This window comes from Lampetra planeri, chromosome 11 (genome assembly GCF_965212315.1).
Source record: "Lampetra planeri chromosome 11, kcLamPlan1.2.h2, whole genome shotgun sequence".
NCBI classification, from domain to species: Eukaryota; Metazoa; Chordata; class Hyperoartia; order Petromyzontiformes; family Petromyzontidae; genus Lampetra; species Lampetra planeri.
The window spans coordinates 10,403,460-10,422,688 of NC_136117.1; the positions used below are offsets into that span (position 1 = coordinate 10,403,460).

The 19,229-nt window shown below is 46.6% G+C and overlaps 1 protein-coding gene across 3 annotated transcripts in view; it reads left to right on the plus strand.

Annotated features, from left to right (window-relative positions):
- The first annotated feature begins 15,888 nt into the window (after window positions 1–15,888).
- GNAI1 (G protein subunit alpha i1) overlaps window positions 15,889–19,229 on the plus strand; it is a 122,679-nt gene continuing 119,338 nt past the window's right edge. For 2 of the 3 annotated variants that reach the window (XM_078598808.1, XM_078598809.1), the window contains exon 1: window positions 15,889–16,177. The gene's annotated coding sequence lies outside the window, so the exon portion shown is untranslated. Of the gene's footprint in view, window positions 16,178–16,413; window positions 16,462–19,229 lie in introns of those variants that run through there. The other variant, XM_078598810.1, reaches the window with a different exon arrangement.

Consider the following 19,229-nt stretch of genomic DNA (forward strand, 5'->3'; position numbering starts at 1 on the left):
AGGGGGGAGCCCTCTCTGCGGCCGGCGCTTATGTAAGAGGGGTGACGTCATCGCGAGGGAGTGGTTGGGTGCGGTGGTGGTGGGGGCGGGGGGCGAGGAGGGGGGTGGGGGAGGGGCGTGGTGGGGTGGGGTGGATCGATCGGTGTGAATCGATGGTAGGGGGTTGGATCGGTTACGTTTTGATTTGGAATCGATTCCCATCGTCCGCGTTGGGAAGAAATCTACGACAATCACCCAGGAATGTCTATCCGTAACGCTCGTGACGTCACTCCACACCGACCAGACCCCCTCATTAACATTAATGAGCAGGTGACGTCCTCCAAATGGTCACCCCCACCCCTCATTAATAATCATGAGCGGGTGACGTCACTCAATATGGAGTACTCCCCCCCTCACTAATAATCATACGCAAGTGACGTCACTCCACATCGAACAGCCCCCCCTCATTAGAAATCATGAGCAGGTGACGTCGTTCAAATGGACAGCCCCCCCCCCCCTTTATTATTATTACCTACTATAATGTGCCAATAAGGTCTGTGTGCAACGCTCGTGACGTCACTCCACGTCGACCAGCCCCCCTCATTCATAATCATGAACAGGTGATGTCACTCCACATGGACCCCCCCCCCCTCATTAATAATCATGAGCAGGTGACGTCATTTCACATGGAGCACCCTCCCCCCTCATTAATAATCATGAGCAGGTGACGGCACTCCACATCGAAAAGCCCCCCTCATTAATAATCATGATAAGGTGACTTCCTCCAAATGTACCCCCCCCTCCATTCATAATAATTAGCGGCTGACGTCACTCCACATTGGGGGCGAGGCGCCCCCTCCCCCCTCCTCGGCGTCAACTGACAACCCTCACTACAAAGGCAGAACCCTCACGTCACGTGATCTCCGTAACGCTGTTGAGACATCGAAGTAAAAAGGACGTCATGATGAACGAGGGATAGTAACCTTTAAAATAAATGGGTCTGTGTCATCACGGCCTTACAAGCTGCACATTGATGCAATGATTATCATGTCGTGGTCTACTTTTCGCTTTCAAGTTTCATATTTATTGCAATACACCCGTCCTTGGACGGGCAAAAGGCTAGTTTATTGATAGTGGAGGAAACCAATGAGCCGTGAAGCTCTTTGTCCTGACAGGTGTCCAGTCGGGTCAGGTCAGAACATTAAAACAACAAACAATACAACAACACGACAGGAGTACAAAGTATAGGAAAGGTAAACTTATCTCCTAAAAATGTTACGTATCTTTAAAAAATCTTACTAGGTTAAAGCCCACTGAGCTATTTATTTTTAATTTAATTCTGTTTTTTTTCTTTGGGCGTATGGCAGCAACAAATTCAGGAGCTAAATAGCAATGCCTAGGTCTACTGTACACCACAGGGCTTCAGAAGTTTCATCTAGTTTTGCTATTCCTCCGCAGTTGGAGCGCAGGCTACGATCGTTTACCGCTGTATGTGCTTTTTGTGTGAACAGAAGTTTGTTGTCCTTTCCCCGCACCTCCGATTAGCACGGTTGGGGCTACGTACGGTGCGAAAGAAGTTCAACGTACAGTACATACATAAGGCCCGTAGGGAGGTTATCTGACCCTAGTCACCCCGGAATAAGCTTAAATGTGTGTGACGGTCATGAGCTCCACCGGCAGGCAAGGCTGCGTGGGTTGTGTCATGTAGCCGGCATGCCCAGCCACCGCATTGCCAAGCAGCTACTGAGCAGTTAGAGGCAGTCGCCTTCCAGCAACAACGGAGGGCCGATCAGCAAGTTGGCACAGTAGGCATGCCTGTCAACCCCTCATCAGTGCCTGCCTTATTACCAACCAATTCAGACCGTAATGGTCACCCGGCGCCCTTATAAATCGCAATGTTCATCTTACAACCTCCCATCACAAGGGAGAAACTCAAACAAATAGACATAATTTAGTTTTTTTTTACCTGAAAACTCAGTTTACCGATACAAGAATACGGGCAAACCGTATGGGTCGATAGGTATGAGTAAGGAGTACAGCTGGTGCATCTGCCGGTCATCTCAGTCAGCCAACCCATGGCACCTGCTGGGTCTGTCCCGAGACCTCCTGCCAGCAGCGAGCCTTCGACACTTCACGTGATGGCCTCAAAGTGCACCCGGCGTGTCACAGGCGCCTTTGTGACGTCACCGTCACTTCGTGGCGAATGGCGGCTCTAGGCATTGGTTGGTCAGCAGAAGGCGGTGCAGGAAATATAGACAACACGTTCTACTTAATGAAATAGACTGTTTTACTAAATGTTTTCTCCTACAACGTCAGAGTGCAGCACCACATTAAATACGCACTACAATGACAATAGTTTAAAGCGATTTGAAGCATGTACTATTTGGTTCTTTCGGTAAAGTCACGTAGGTAGAAATAAAATAAATCAAATCAGTGATTTATTTTATTTCTAAATCAAATCAGTGATTTATTTTATTTCTACCTACGTGACTTTACCGAAAGAACCAAAGAGTATAGATCGGAAACATTTGTCGGTCGACGTTCCAAGCGAGATCCGCGAACATCAAAGAAATGCCACCACCCCCCTCCCTCCCCCACAGTGATCGGACCCCCCCCCTGACCTCTCCTCGCCCACCCGTGCTTCGGTGGCGGATCAAACAAATCACCGGTACCATAAGCAAGCGAGAGCAGTGTATGCGAATGTTCAATTCAACACGAGTGGTGGCACGTTTGGCGACTTAATGCGTTGATGAATGACTGGGATGGAGCATTTGCCTCCGCCCACCCCCCTTGAATAACTCGAAGCATTTCATTGTCCCGTAGTAAGATGGCCTCGCACTTTTGGGCGGCCAAGTCTCGCGAGAGGACGTTACCCCCGTCCACTCCACCCTTGAATAACTCGAAGCATTTCATTGTCCCGTAGTAAGATGGCCTCCGCCCTTTGGGCGGCCAAGTCTCGCGAGAGGACGTTACCCCCGTCCACTCCACCCTTGAATAACTCGAAGCATTTCATTGTCCCGTAGTAAGATGGCCTCGCACTTTTGGGCGGCCAAGTCTCGCGAGAGGACGTTACCCCCGTCCACTCCACCCTTGAATAACTCGAAGCATTTCATTGTCCCGTAGTAAGATGGCCTCGCACTTTTGGGCGGCCAAGTCTCGCGAGAGGACGTTCCCCCCACCCCCCTTGAATAACTCAACGCATTTCATTATCCCGTAGTAAGATGGCCTCCGCCCTTTGGGTGGCCAAGTCTCGCGAGAGGACGTTTCCCCCCACCTGCCCGTCATCGGCGATAGGCGGTTTGGCGGGGGCGGTGGGCGTGGTGGAGCGGGTGGGAGCGGGGGGGAGATACCAAGTCCGGTCACGTGGCTCGAGCGCGGACCAATCTGGCCGCGAGGGGCGCTCGCGCCTGAGTCGCGGCCCCGCCCCCCGCCGTGATGGGTGACGTCACCGCGTTATTTTTGGGACATCCCATGGGGTTGGAAACACGTGGAGTGTTTTTAAAAAAATGCATTCCATTGCGGGGCTTCGTGTGGCTTCGCGGTTGTAGTCGTGGGTCCCTGGGATGATCAACTGTCGGAGCTCACACTCCCCTATAGCTCCGTCGCTGCTGCTGCTGCTGCTCGCAGTGTCACTTATGATAATTGTTTTTACCCTTTTATCTGGTAACAAAACTGACTCCTTTTTTACAAGGAGTCATGTTTGCATTGACCACAATACCTGCGGTCGGAATGTAAACAAAAAACACAACTCTGATAATGTATGCACTGTCCTTGAAATTGATTGGTCCACACCCGGAGACAGCTTTGTTGCCAGATAAAAGGGTAAAAAAAACAAATATATTTTGCTACTGGCAAAGGAGGTTCCAATGGTGTAAAGTGTTACTTGCCAATGTTGTCGTTGTAACTTTCTTACCCGCCCCTGCTGTAAATCTGTGAACAAATAGCTTGATAGCTCATCGGATTCCATACTTGTCAACCCATACGATTTAGCCGTATTATTTTACAGGAAAATCGAGTTTTTAGGTCCATATGGCGTACAGCCGTTTCAGTAAAAACACGTATTTGCGTTTCTCCCTTGTGATGGGACTTTCTAGGATGAATTGGTTTACATGAATGCACTTGCCATTGTTGTAACTTTCTGACCGGCCCCTACTGGACGTTTGTGAGAAAATAAAGTTTTATAGATTCTGATTCAATCAATGCTTGCGGTTTAAACGCATGTGCGTTTCTTATTTCCTAGTTCCATTTGGGCATTTGTTTATACGTGTTGTTTTTCATGTACTGTATATTAACAATGTTTATTGTTAGAAAATCCAGTTTAGCCAGTTACTCGGTTTACTTACAATGGAGATGCGTGGTGCATTAATACAGAGCTAAAACAACATCAAAGTGATATTAATAAGTAACAATGGAACATACCGCGTCGGAGGTAAAGGCAGAAATAATACACAAAGAACAAACATTCACAATATTAATACATTTTTATTTAAAGCTTTCGTGACTGCAAAGATTCATATTCTTGGTTCTTTCGGTAAAGCCACGTAGAAAGAAACGTTGTGAGAATGTTATTGTTTTATATTTGTATTATTTTATTGTTTCCCTTCTACGTGACTTTACCGAGAGAACCAATAATATAATATTAATACAATAAAGAGGAATATTACACCTAAAACAAGGACGAGGCAATTAGTGTTGGAGAGTGAGTAAAACAACCATCACGAGAATGCGAAGAGACGCAACAAACGGGTTTGGTCGAGATGCAACCGAACTGCACATTCTGACCTCGGAGAGATTTGAGAGCCGAGCCTGAGGGCATTCCAGGAATGCAGGGCAAGCAGCGTGTGCGGCTGCAATAATGACCTCTCTCCTTGGAAAGTATCCTGCCACGTTTTTACTTGTTCTTACTTCGCTTATTAATCCAGGATTGCCACACTGGAGTCGGAGGACTCTTTATCCAGGATTGCCACACTGGAGTCGGAGGACTCTTTATCATTTGGGTCCGGGTCCTGCATTGGGTTTTTACTTTTAAGATATTTTCAGCCAATTTAACAAACCCACGCACGGCAAGGGAGACACACTTTCCAACACATTCCAATGTCAGTCCACTTGCTCTGCTGCCTTGTTTCGCCCACGGGAAGGGAGCTTCACACCATGTAGAGTATTTGGCTGCGATAAATGTCCACACATGATATGTCGCTTCTGAAAAGGAGCTATATAGATAGCTCAGTCGGCCTTACCTGTTAAAATAAAGTAGTTTCGTTTTATTTGTGCAATCCACCAACTCTGCACGTGCAGAAATACAGGCTATGTGCGCAGTCACCACCGCCCGGTTTTCACAGTAGGGGGCGATCGTTGCTACGTAAAGTTCAGATGAATCGAGCACATTTGAACCAAGACGTCGGTACATAATGGTGCGTTTTTTTATACTACGGTTAAGATTCTTCGTAGTATTAACGTCAGGGCGGCCGTTTGATTCGAACCGTGAACCTCTGCAACATGCGGGGAACGCGATGCCGAAGTTACTCGTTTACCCACAAAGCCACACGAAGTCCAATGACCTTTTATGAAGAATGTCCAGAATGTAATGCTTTTACGTGAATATGTTTCTCGACCAATTAATGTGTTTCATGCATGTGGTAGGAAACCGGTGGACCTAGAGAAAAAAAACGCGCGTGTGAGAAGGCAACGCCATCCCATACGGATGGAACGTGCCAATCCACACAAGCTGCACCGCATTTCTCCTGGCGAGCCAGGGTATGACGCCAACTCGATGCCAATTGGGAAGGGATTTCACAACATTTGTGTGATCTACCCACCCCCGCTGCCAGAATGGATTACAGGCGTGCGTTACAGCCTGTTTATATGTTTCGGTAAAGTCACGTAGATAGGAAACATAAGAATGTAAAATAAAACACGACGTTTCGGTCGCAACACAAGCGTCCGTCTTCAGGTGTAAAAAAATGTATCTGCTGTTGTGGCTTTATATAGGCAAGGGAGGGGAGAGGGGGGGAAGGAGTTTGGCTGTGGGAGTTCACAGGGGAGAGGGGGGGTGGTTTGTGGCGTGCAGGGACGGGAGGGGGCTGGAGAATTTAGCAAGTAAATGGACTTGTAGTACAAATCGTAATCGGACGACGACAACCGGGTGGGTGAGTGAGGACGATTACGACCTGTGAACTCCCACAGCCAAACTCCTTCCCCCCCTCTCCCCTCCTGTGCCTATATAAAGCCACAACAGCAGATATTTTTTTCACACCTGAAGACGGACGCTTGTGTTGCGACCGAACCGTCGTGTTTTGTTTTATTATTTTTTCTATCTACGTGACTTTACCGAAAGAACCAGAGAGTATGGACTCCAGCAGTCACGAAAGCTTCAAATCAAGATTGTTTATATCGAAACATATGTTCTTAGTTTCTGATCCGATGTTATCATCCACTTCTGATATTGAATTAAAGTGACATAAAATATATATATGTTAATGATCAATTAGTGCTTAGGGGGGAACTATACAGAAGTTAAAAAAAAATCCTAATTCCAAAATATTTTTACTGGCAAATTACTTTATTAGCATAAAACATTTCGCAAAATTGCTCTGTACTTTAATTAAATATCAGAAGTGGGTGATAACAAACATTTTTTGCAGCGGGGCGCATCTGTCAATTTAGCTATGCAAATGGTATGAGATGACATTGATGTCAGGCGCTTTGAGTTGCTGAGCCACTTAAGCGCCATAAAAACGAAAATCCGTATCCTTAATTGTATTTATCAATAAAAACTGCACCGGGCCCACGACTTTACAGATCGTTGACATTTTAAAGGGCTCCCACGTAAAGCCTCAATTATTATGCACAGTGATTATTTTGACGCACATATACATCATAATGAAATATGATCTTTATGCGCTTGCCCTATGTGTGTGTGGCTTATCTTCATCTCACGAGACAGAAATCTCTGTGCACGCGTGCTCATTCAGGGCAGCGTGCCGTTCTGGATGTGGAACATTTGTCACGTTGTTCATAATAGCTTGCGCAATAGTCGCAGGTTGAACACGCGGTCTCGTTATCTGTGCACGCGGTTGGGAGCATGTTGTCGATCACTGCGTCTCTATAGTCATGGAAGGTTTTTGTTGTTGTTCTATTCACACGTACAGCCCCTTGTGTCAATCTGCTGCTGGGTGAGAGAGGGCTTCTCCACATCCGGCGGTTCGTGGGGGCAGAGGTGGGACAAAGTCATTGTTATGCAAGTCCAAGTCGAGTCGCAAGTCATCAAATTCATGACTCGAGTCTGACTCGAGTCCAAGTCACATGACTCGAGTCCACATCTCATAGGTGGGACAAAGTCATTGTTATGCAAGTCCAAGTCGAGTCGCAAGTCATCAAATTCATGACTCGAGTCTGACTCGAGTCCAAGTCACATGACTCGAGTCCACATCTCATAGGTGGGACAAAGTCATTGTTATGCAAGTCCAAGTCGAGTCGCAAGTCATCAAATTCATGACTCGAGTCTGACTCGAGTCCAAGTCACATGACTCGAGTCCACATCTCATAGGTGGGACAAAGTCATTGTTATGCAAGTCCAAGTCGAGTCGCAAGTCATCAAATTCATGACTCGAGTCTGACTCGAGTCCAAGTCACATGACTCGAGTCCACATCTCATAGGTGGGACAAAGTCATTGTTATGCAAGTCCAAGTCGAGTCGCAAGTCATCAAATTCATGACTCGAGTCTGACTCGAGTCCAAGTCACATGACTCGAGTCCACATCTCATAGGTGGGACAAAGTCATTGTTATGCAAGTCCAAGTCGAGTCGCAAGTCATCAAATTCATGACTCGAGTCTGACTCGAGTCCAAGTCACATGACTCGAGTCCACATCTCATAGGTGGGACAAAGTCATTGTTATGCAAGTCCAAGTCGAGTCGCAAGTCATCAAATTCATGACTCGAGTCTGACTCGAGTCCAAGTCACATGACTCGAGTCCACATCTCATAGGTGGGACAAAGTCATTGTTATGCAAGTCCAAGTCGAGTCGCAAGTCATCAAATTCATGACTCGAGTCTGACTCGAGTCCAAGTCACATGACTCGAGTCCACATCTCATAGGTGGGACAAAGTCATTGTTATGCAAGTCCAAGTCGAGTCGCAAGTCATCAAATTCATGACTCGAGTCTGACTCGAGTCCAAGTCACATGACTCGAGTCCACATCTCATAGGTGGGACAAAGTCATTGTTATGCAAGTCCAAGTCGAGTCGCAAGTCATCAAATTCATGACTCGAGTCTGACTCGAGTCCAAGTCACATGACTCGAGTCCACATCTCATAGGTGGGACAAAGTCATTGTTATGCAAGTCCAAGTCGAGTCGCAAGTCATCAAATTCATGACTCGAGTCTGACTCGAGTCCAAGTCACATGACTCGAGTCCACATCTCATAGGTGGGACAAAGTCATTGTTATGCAAGTCCAAGTCGAGTCGCAAGTCATCAAATTCATGACTCGAGTCTGACTCGAGTCCAAGTCACATGACTCGAGTCCACATCTCATAGGTGGGACAAAGTCATTGTTATGCAAGTCCAAGTCGAGTCGCAAGTCATCAAATTCATGACTCGAGTCTGACTCGAGTCCAAGTCACATGACTCGAGTCCACATCTCATAGGTGGGACAAAGTCATTGTTATGCAAGTCCAAGTCGAGTCGCAAGTCATCAAATTCATGACTCGAGTCTGACTCGAGTCCAAGTCACATGACTCGAGTCCACATCTCATAGGTGGGACAAAGTCATTGTTATGCAAGTCCAAGTCGAGTCGCAAGTCATCAAATTCATGACTCGAGTCTGACTCGAGTCCAAGTCACATGACTCGAGTCCACATCTCATAGGTGGGACAAAGTCATTGTTATGCAAGTCCAAGTCGAGTCGCAAGTCATCAAATTCATGACTCGAGTCTGACTCGAGTCCAAGTCACATGACTCGAGTCCACACCTCTGCGTGGGGGTCACTTGACCGGACCTAACCTCGCTGATTAGTGCTGCTTGGCGGAGAACAGAGACGTTGAGAGAGCATCTAGGTACACTTCAATCATTTATTTTGCTGCACTGCCCTCTGATGTCGAAAACGTGGCCACGCAGCAGCGTATAACACCTGTTTTGCATGGCGGTCGCATTATCCAGGCTCAAATTCTGCTTAGCTTCCGAGATTTGACAAGTTCAGGCGCATCTAGACGTGTGTTGTTATATCAATATGTGCATGTGTATGTTTACACGTGTGTGTTATTTTACCACCGTGTATGTATATATACACGCTGTGTGTTTTCGGGTTTTCATATTGAGAATATTTTTGTAGACTGGAGAAATCTAATGAGGTCTGAAGCAATTTTTTCACAGATGCAAACACGTGACAGAATTTTCGCCCCCCCGCCCCCTGGCTCCATCCTCGCCTCTTTCTCCTTCTCACCTGGAAAATGACCAAAAAATCCGGTTGCTGTATCTGTAATCACGGGTGACATCAGACGCCGAGAGAGAATGTGTCGGGTGACTGATTATTGTGTGCGTGGAAAAACTCCACGGGGTAAACAATGTGACTTTAAAAAAAAACCAAGACGGTTAACAAGTCCGCGTGATGTCAGTCACACACAGACGTCTAAATAACCGACTTAGCACAATAACGAATAGTCCATTAAAAGTATTATCATTAAAGCGTTATTTAGATAACTTGTACTGTGGAATGACCTCGAGAGCGCAACATCTCGTGGAATATTAACCAACCGAGTTAGCGATTGATGCATAACTTACAGATACATGTATCCAGTGCCCAGCTATGTGGGGGAAGGAGTGTGAGACGGAGAGGGGAGTAGTGGTCAGGACCCGTTCAAATATCCTTCATCCTCGTCACTGTTAGCCATGGTCAGTAATTTAACTCGACTAGGCTGGGTTCAGAGCGCAGTGTGCTAATCATTGTGCCACCGCTCCCACCCACGCCCTTTCACGACCACAGATAAGTATCAAGGACGCAGAATGAATGACACGCATATTTAACGAGCATTTCTTTTTTTTTACCTGCTAAGTAAAAGTCACACTCGACTGCATTTCTGCGTCAGCATTTACCATTTCTTCCCTTAACTCACTGCGGCTACGAATTCCAGTTCATTCTGGTCAAGCTCTCACTGCTCCCCAACTCTGCAGTAACACACGATGCAACCATGAACACAATCAGCATCATCAATGGTCACTGAAAGCCTCCCCAAGCCATCGCCGATCCTTCGATGTCATAATCCACCCAGCACCTCCGCATAAGCGGATTTCAGCGCTCCATCCTCTCCCGATGGTGGACGACCGCTCGGACGCGTTCCATTTATTGGCTGCTACTACATTATTATTATTCTTGACCATCCCTTGTAGCGAAGTGTCGTGTGGAAGCTCACTTTGCTAAACAGTTTGTAGTATGCACAATGTACTGCCCTTAGTCGGCTATGGGGGCTGTTTGACCATACTTCACCGCGTTGGTTTTCGCGAGTTGGCAATGTCACGTGCAGACACTGATGTAAAACGTCGTACGGAATTCAACTCAGATTTCTGGGTTCATAGTGCTGTGCGCTAACCATTGCACCGGCGCTCCCCACGTCACCGTATATGTGTACACCACAGACCTCTACATTCTCCGATACAGTTTCCTTTGTTGAATGTGTACATTACTTAATGGTGGCACAAATTCGATACGAATAAAATTGTGAAAGCATAAACGTACCTCAAATAAATAAAAGTTTCATACAAGCTTGTTTTGCGGTATTTGTTGTGGTTCTACAATAGCATATGGATTTATGGACGCCCTGACAGCCACGCTATCACTTAATAGAAATCTGCAACGCGGCAATGTGTCCAATTCCTTGATGCCAGTTTGTCACGAGGCCATCCTTGGGTGCCTATGCATTGTAAATAAAATAAAAAGATGGGGAAAAAAATGGAACGACTTATCGTGAGACGTATGTCAGGTTCCGCTTTTGGCTTATGCCAATGTGTTAACTTTTGTTCCGCACTCATTGTAATCGGTCAATCAGCCGTCGAAGTTAGCGGATATGCTGAGTCGGCACAAAATGTTGGCACTGTATTATCACAGCACAAATATACGACAGGCTGACGTTTCTGGAAACGGCGCTTCTTCAGAGCAAAGGGTGAGCAGAGCTATTAACTGGCGTACACAGGGTGTTCATGAACGCATCGTCCAGTATTACAGAATTATAATTCGCGTGCTTGACATGTTGGCAATGTGTATGTTTGATATTACATTTTTTTATAACGAAAAGTTTGAGTAATCTTCAACAGCAGTATTGAAAAATCACTGATATAATATGTGTTGACAAGCCGGGGCCAATACGTGGAAAAATGAAACTCGTCAAAAATAATATTAATTCAACCCCAAGAATGTGTGTGAATAGTTGTACCGACATTTGGAGCAGTGACCCAGCGGGTAGCGTGTCTGCCGCTTGTTGCGAAACGTCCCACATCAAATCCTGCGGCCGCCCTGATTATTGTTGCGGGTGTAATAATTTTGCTTCACAGTGGACGTTAAATACCCCCTGACGTAATTCGCAATGCAGGCCATTGTGTGCCGGCCGGAGTCAGGGTCCAAATTTGAGAAAATTCGACAAGTTGCTCAATTGGAATCGTCCCCTTAACTTGGGGGCCGCCCATAAATGACGTCACGCACCTAGGGGGGGGGGGGTCAGACATTTGTGACGATGTGTGACGAGGGGGGAGGGTTGAGAAATGTGACGTCACATCAAAATGCGCAACTTTAAATAAATATACAACATCAGAGTGCAGCCCCACATTACATATGCACTACAATGACAATAGTTTAAAGCGATTTGATGCATGTTTTATTTTCAAAATGGAAATATGGTTTTGGGGGGGAGGGGGCAGAGCTTTGTGACGTCATATTTGAGGGGGGGTCTGACTTTTTGTGACGCCGTGTGACGAGGGTGGGGGGGGGGGTCAAAAATCGTCCAAAATCGCGTGACGTCATTTATGGACGGCCCCTTGGCAGTTTCCTTCTGAAGGAGCGAGTCATGAGACTCAGTGAGGCTTTTTTGGATAAGCAAGCAGAATGAGCAATTATTACGTTAAACACAAGGCAAATAATTGGCAAACATGAACAAGGAACGAAAATAAATTACTCAATTTGGACTATACTTTGCAATCATAGCCCTGTACTGGCACACCAATGCTCCAGGTCACTTTTGCAAATGAAACTCTCCTGGTTAAACAACATAAACTTGAAACTTGACATTTGACCTCGCTGAAACTGCCGTGTAATTTTAATTATCTAATGACGGATGATACCTTTATTGATATACACCGTGTAGTTATGGATTGCCCTTTACACCCTTGGTTCCCTGTGACACTTTACAACTGAACGGTTTTGAATGAACACAAGCGCTTTGACTCGTGACCTCTATTTCAATAATTTAATTTAATGTCAGTTTAATGACGGGTGGGATCCGGTTATGATAGGTACAGCCAAGGACACCACATGCTTTCCGTGGGCGCGGTAGGGTCACGTATCCCAGTTGCTCCACCAGATGGCATTGATAGTGAGCATAATTGTTTTCCCTTAGGCGCACAACCTGTGTTGAATTTATGAGAACCTAAATGTGCAGCCCTGCAATGGTTTGCCCGCGACATTGCTGGATAATGGGCTACACTAGAGGGAGCTCGACAGCCCACAAAATACAGCGTATTTGGCCTACTCTTCATTCACGAACATAAATCACTTAACCAAAAATCCAACACTAGCCGTCAGAGGTGGGACAAAGTCATTGTTATGCAAGTCCAAGTCGAGTCGCAAGTCATCAAATTCATGACTCGAGTCTGACTCGAGTCCAAGTCACATGACTCGAGTCCACATCTCATAGGTGGGACAAAGTCATTGTTATGCAAGTCCAAGTCGAGTCGCAAGTCATCAAATTCATGACTCGAGTCTGACTCGAGTCCAAGTCACATGACTCGAGTCCACATCTCATAGGTGGGACAAAGTCATTGTTATGCAAGTCCAAGTCGAGTCGCAAGTCATCAAATTCATGACTCGAGTCTGACTCGAGTCCAAGTCACATGACTCGAGTCCACATCTCATAGGTGGGACAAAGTCATTGTTATGCAAGTCCAAGTCGAGTCGCAAGTCATCAAATTCATGACTCGAGTCTGACTCGAGTCCAAGTCACATGACTCGAGTCCACACCTCTGCTAGCCGTACACAAAACACCAATATATTTTTCCAACGTTTTTCCTATCTATGTATGTGACATGCAGAAGGCTAGTTCAATTACACGTTCAGTATTTCACGGCGAACTTGCATCTTTCAGACGACAACACGATTGTCTTCGCAGACTATTTCCACGCACGCGTCACGTTTATGGTTATTCATCAGCATTATCATCCAGGGCCAATCTACTGCTGGACGAAGGCCTCCAATAATAAAGCTGCAATACATTATTGCAGTTTTTTGTATTGTCGTCGTTGCTTTGGGGCTCAGTGCCTTTGCAGCCAATGATTATGTTATTAGTCATCTTCTTGGTTCATTCGGTAAAGTCACGTAGAAGGGAAATAATAAAAGAATAAAAATAAAACAATGATTTTATTATTTTTTATTTTTATTATTTTATTATTTCCCTTCTACGTGACTTTACCGACAGAACCAATAAGATGAATCCCTGCAGTCACGAAAGCTTTAAATCGAAATGTGTTATTAGTCGTTAAACTTCAGCATGAAATCATCGACTTGAAAATAATTCTCGATTGTGTTACAGTATTCATAACAATTTGCAGAGCTTCTCTCACACCATCCCTGGCAGGATGAAGGACTTGCCACGCCTTGTCGGTCTGAGAGGTTTGTTTTGCAATACTTTAACCACTCTGGCCTATGTGCGTTGGGGGTTCAGATGCAGTATCACTACCAATGATGTTAGCCGTGGCCGACAGTTGGAACTCAGGTTGACGAGTTTGTAGCGTAGTGTGCTAACCACTGCGCCACCGCTCCACCAACTCATATACGAATTTTGAATGAATGAGCATCTTCCAGATATGAACACCTGCGCATTGTGTGCATTTCCGTACTTGTATCAACACGTGCACGCCGTATCCAGTTCTGCACTACTGTTACTAGGATCATAATGCGATCCCTACCACGCTAACGTGTGAGTGAGCATGTTTGCAGTAGTGTTGTATTTCAGAAATCTAATTACATTTTTGGTATCCTCATTGAGGTGGGTAGGTGGGTAATTTCATCACAGCAGTTTGCGATTCTTTCTGCTCAGATGTCTTACAGCCAAACAATAATTTAGCCGGGGGGGGGCCGAGGTTCCCCAAAAGTATTTTATTGAACAAACCATTCAGTTACATTCTAGATTTGAAGCTTTCGTGACTGCAAGGATCCATACTCTTAGTTGTTTCGGTAAAGTCACGTAGGTAAAAAATGAAATAAATAAATAAGCAATTTATTATTTTATTTTCATGAATTTTAATTTCATTTTTTACCTACGTGACTTTACCGAAAAAACTAAGAGTATGCATTCAGTTACACACGTAGAGCATTGTATGGGGATTGACACCAGTGTAGACACTGCGAAGTGCAATGATTATCACCAACGTTTAATATTTTGAGCGTGTCTGTGCTATGTGTTTCAATTAACTCTACATCCCTGGTGTCAATGCCAGGTTATTTATTTTATTTGGGGGGGGGGGGGGCGGATACAAAGCGGCGCCACGGTGGCGAGATATTAACTACCTCGCCTGGTATACAGGAGGTCGTGCGTTCAATCCTGACACGAACGCTTGTGTATTTGGAATTTGCATGTCCTCTCTCTCTCCCCGTGATTGTGTGGATTCTTCTCTGGATCCTCCGGGCTTTCCCTCCACATTTAGAATCAACAACATGCGTTCAGCGTATTTAGCTGCTATACGTCCCCACGTGATGATACGGCACTTACGTTGAGCTACCATTTGTGGCCAGGTCGCTTCTTGAAAAATAAAAGAGCGATATAGCCCAGTGGGTGTTACCCTGGTAAAAAAAAAACCAGTAGATCATCTATTATCCGGCACGCAATTATCCGGCTTCCAACATTATCCGGCGGTCCCGAGCCGATCCGGCGAACCTCCATCACAACTGATGGGAGTTGCCCACAATAGAGTGTTTTTTTGGGTAAGATCGCGTAAATATAAATGTGTCGTTGAACCCGCCACCACCCGACACAGCTAATTTGTAAGGTTTGTCACGTAAACAATTCGTTACTAGTACAGCACACCGGTGTGTTGGAGAGCAAATCCACACAATTGATGGGAGTTGGATTCAGACTGAATAACCACCTCCAATTCTACACCCCGCTGTCATCACGCCATGCAGAGTCTTCGAGATTGAAGTGATATGTACGCTACAGTAAATGCGCTAACTTTTTAAAAGGAGGATATTTATTTTCGTCCATTTGTATGCTTATTTAAACCAATTTGTTACAGTGAACAAATTCAAAAGACCAAAAAAAACACACATAAACACAACGCCTAAAAACACGTCAATCAAGAACGTGAAAAAAATAAGAAGCTATTTTAAATAATGATGTGATTATCAGGCGTTTTTGAAAATCCGGCGACCGCTTCCCCCCACCCACCCACCACCACTTAATTATGATACTATCGATAATCGACTTCAGTTTAATAGTTGCAATTTTTCGCGAGCCAGCCGTTTGGTTCCAGCGTCCCCGACTGCGCTCCTAGATGCAACCGCGCATCCGGCCTTTGTGGGTGCTGCAAACGGACTCGGGGTGGGAGAAGAGAGCGGTGGGGTGGAGGAGAGAGAGAGCGAGAGAGTGTGGTGGTGGTGGGGGGGGAGCCACTCCCGGCCAACATAATCGTGGTGTGCTTCGCTTGGCTGGTGGAGGAGTGGGGTGGGAAGGACTTGGGGCGGTGCTGTACGCGCGTGTGTGTGCCAGTGAGAGAGGGAAGGGGTCTTCAGTGTGTGTGCTGTGTGAGTGAGAGAGAGAAGGGATATTCAGTGTGTGTGTGATGTGTGTGCCAGTGAGAGAGAGAGGGCCTCTTGTGTGGTGAGAGAGGGCTGCGTTCAGGGCTGCACTCCCGGTGACTCCGCGCGTGTCCGAGTTGTTTGTTCTCATTATTTTGGGGTGGCGGGGGGGATTGTTTTTTTGCGGAGAAAGCGAATACGCAAAGGTAAGAAGCTACACACACTACACATTAATAGTAGCGACACAACTAGCTGGGTGATTGATGGGCAATAATCACACGATGTCAGATTCCAAAACGCGTCTCCTACGGAGTTTGTACATTCATTACATAAGCACCACAGTGCAATTTCCGTTAGGTTTTGGAGTTTAATTATTTAGTGCGTGTGACCGTACATCTGGCTCCTTGTGTGGGGTGGGGGAAAAAGTATCCGTCGCTTCTGAGTGAGTCCACCCACACTCGAGTGACCCGTGCCTCTCTCTCCTCTTCGCGTGAGTAGCCGCTCTAAAGTTAGTCCATCACACACGCTCTGTGTGAGTACGTGGAGTGAGTCTCCCCCTTGCGTTACCACCACACTCTCTCTGTGTGTGTACTCTGTGTGAGTCTCTCTCTGTGTAAGTCTCTCTCTGTGTGAGTGTGAGTCTCTCTGTGTGAGTCTGTGTGTGTGTGTGTCTCTGTGTGAGTCTCTCTTTGTGTGTGTACTCTGTGTGAGTCTCTCTCTGTGTGAGTACTCTCTCTGTGTGTGAGTACGTGGAGTGAGTCTCCCCCTTGCGTTACCACCACACCACGTCTCTCCTTGTCCTACACAGCGGTATTGTGGACTCCCATCTCTTCAAGTACTCTCTGTGTGTGAGTTGTCTCTCTCTGTGTGAGTCTCTCTGTTTGTGAGTCTCTCTCTGTGAGTTACTCTGTGTGTGAGTCTCTCTCTGTGTGAGTCTCTGTGTGTGTGTGAGTCTCTCTGTGTGTGAGTCTCTCTGTGTGAGTCTCTCTGTGTGTGAGTCTCTCTGTGTGTGAGTCTCTCTGTGTGAGTCTCTCTGTGTGTGAGTCTCTCTCTGTGTGGGTCTCTCTGTGTGAGTCTCTCTGTGTGAGTCTCTCTCTGTGAGTTACTCTGTGTGTGAGTCTCTCTGTGTGAGTCTCTCTGTGTGAGTCTCTCTCTGTGTGAGTCTCTCTGTGTGTGAGTCTCTCTGTGTGAGTCTCTCTGTGTGTGAGTCTCTCTGTGTGAGTCTCTCTCTGTGAGTTACTCTGTGTGTGAGTTACTCTGTGTGTGAGTCTCTCTCTGTGTGAGTCTCTCTGTGTGTGAGTCTCTCTCTGTGAGTTACTCTGTGTGTGAGTCTCTCTCTGTGTGAGTCTCTCTGTGTGTGAGTCTCTCTGTGTGTGAGTCTCTCTGTGTGAGTCTCTCTGTGTGTGAGTCTCTCTGTGTGAGTCTCTCTGTGTGTGAGTCTCTCTGTGTGGGTCTCTCTGTGTGAGTCTCTCTGTGTGTGAGTCTCTCTGTGTGAGTCTCTCTGTGTGTGAGTCTCTCTCTGTGTGGGTCTCTCTGTGTGAGTCTCTCTGTGTGTGAGTCTCTCTGTGTGAGTCTCTCTGTGTGTGAGTCTCTCTGTGTGAGTCTCTCTGTGTGTGAGTCTCTCTCTGTGTGGGTCTCTCTGTGTGAGTCTCTCTGTGTGTGAGTCTCTCTGTGTGAGTCTCTCTGTGTGTGAGTCTCTCTCTGTGTGGGTCTCTCTGTGTGAGTCTCTCTGTGTGTGAGTCTCTCTCTGTGTGAGTCTCTCTGTGTGTGGGTCTCTCTGTGTGAGTCTCTCTGTGTGTGAGTCTCTCTGTGTGTGAGTCTCTCTGTGTGTGAGTCTCTCTGTGTGAGTCTCTCTCTGTGTGTGAGTCTCTCTCTGTGTGAGTCTCTCTGTGTGTGGGTCTCTCTGTGTGAGTCTCTCTGTGTGTGAGTCTCTCTCTGTGTGAGTCTCTCTGTGTGTGAGTCTCTCTGTGTGAGTACTCTCTCTCTGTGTGAGTCTCTCTCTGTGTGTGAGTCTCTCTGTGTGTGAGTCTCTCTGTGTGAGTCTCTCTGTGTGTGAGTCTCTCTGTGTGAGTCTCTCTCTGTGTGTGAGTCTCTCTCTGTGTGAGTCTCTCTCTGTGAGTCTCTCTGTGTGTGAGTCTCTCTCTGTGTGAGTCTCTCTCTGTGTGTGAGTCTCTCTCTGTGAGTCTCTCTGTGTGTGAGTCTCTCTCTGTGTGTGAGTCTCTGTGTGTGAGTCTCTCTGTGTGAGTCTCTCTCTGTGTGAGTCTCTCTCTGTGAGTCTCTCTGTGTGAGTCTCTCTGTGTGAGTCTCTCTCTGTGTGAGTCTCTCTCTGTGTGTGAGTCTCTCTGTGTGTGAGTCTCTCTGTGTGAGTCTCTCTGTGTGTGAGTCTCTCTGTGTGAGTCTCTCTCTGTGTGTGAGTCTCTCTGTGTGTGAGTCTCTCTCTGTGTGAGTCTCTCTCTGTGAGTCTCTCTGTGTGTGAGTCTCTCTCTGTGTGAGTCTCTCTCTGTGAGTCTCTCTGTGTGTGAGTCTCTGTGTGTGAGTCTCTCTCTGTGTGGGTCTCTCTGTGTGAGTCTCTCTGTGTGAGTCTCTCTGTGTGTGAGTCTCTGTGTGTGAGTCTCTCTCTGTGTGTGAGTCTCTCTCTGTGTGGGTCTCTCTGTGTGAGTCTCTCTGTGTGAGTCTCTCTGTGTGTGAGTCTCTGTGTGTGAGTCTCTCTCTGTGTGGGTCTCTCTGTGTGAGTCTCTCTGTGTGAGTCTCTGTGTGTGTGTGAGTCTCTCTGTGTGTGAGTCTCTCTGTGTGAGTCTCTCTCTGTGTGTGAGTCTCTCTGTGTGTGAGTCTCTCTGTGTGTGAGTCTCTCTGTGTGTGAGTCTCTCTCTGTGTGAGTCTCTCTGTGTGTGAGTCTCTCTGTGTGAGTCTCTCTGTGTGTGAGTCTCTCTGTGTGTGAGTCTCTGTGTGTGAGTCTCTCTGTGTGTGAGTCTCTCTCTGTGTGTGAGTCTCTCTCTGTGTGAGTCTCTCTCTGTGAGTCTCTCTGTGTGTGAGTCTCTCTGTGTGTGAGTACTCTCTGTGTGTGTCTCTCTCTGTGTGTCACTCTCTGTGTGAGCCTCTCTCTGTGTGTGAGTCTCTCTCTCTCTCTGTGAGTCTCTCTCTGTGAGTCTCTCTATGTGTGAGTCTCTCTATGTGTGAGTCTCTCTGTGTGTGAGTACTCTCTGTGTGTGAGTCTCTCTGTGTGAGTACTCTCTCTGTGTGAGTACTCTCTGTGTGTGA